Source organism: Gobio gobio, assembly GCF_949357685.1.
Source record: "Gobio gobio genome assembly, chromosome: 6".
In the NCBI taxonomy this organism is placed as follows: domain Eukaryota; kingdom Metazoa; phylum Chordata; class Actinopteri; order Cypriniformes; family Gobionidae; genus Gobio; species Gobio gobio.
The window spans coordinates 33408953-33409795 of record NC_137102.1 but is presented as its reverse complement, the minus strand read 5'-3'; positions in this window follow the sequence as shown (position 1 = coordinate 33409795).

Below are 843 nucleotides of genomic sequence, written 5' to 3'. Positions count from 1 at the left end.
AAAAAAAACACCATTAGGTGGCAGCAAGTGTCGGTCTTAATGAGTGAGTCATTGAGTCACTCGTTCAAAAGATTTGTTCAGAGGGCAATCAATTTTTTCAAAACGCAGAATCATTCAGTGATGAAAACACGGTTGACTGTTGCTATGAGATGCGTTAAGGTTCTCCAGTGATCTTTGGAGCTATTTTCACTGCTGAAGCAGAACAAAACTAGTTAATATTGCAACTAAAAGTGACTTAATTTTAACTACTTGTTTATTGAACTGTTGTGTGAAATCGGCGTCACGTTTTCATTCGTGATGGTATTCAAAATTGAACTCTTGGTATGTGTTTCAACCACAATGTAAATTCTAAAGAAGATGATCTCGGGAGCGTACAACTGGTCTATTGACTTCGTTACTTCACTGCGATAGGTGAGCATTTTCTATGTTTCTTATTATGTTCTAGAGTATTGAGAGTTCTTTGCTGTTAATAATGGTCTGTGATTATCTTGTACAATTGGATCCTGGAAGCCCTATATCTTTAGCCATGAGGATTATGCACTTAGAAAATTTAGTTTACACCCCTAATTACGACTGATATGCTATGATAACTAACTTTTAAGCTTAGCTTTGAGCCAATAATTTTTTTACTCTTAAGTGAATTCTTAGCCGTGTTCTGAGGCTTGATAAATACACTCCATTGTGGGGTCGGAGGGGACACTTAAAGCCATCAGAGGCAGAAAGTGTTGGGAAAACTCCTCCCTGTTGAAGGGTAGTAACTGAATTACCAATGTGAATGAAATGTGTCACATTAAGTATTCATCTCTCGTATTTTTGTCTTTCACAGAAGCAAACACAGGCTGT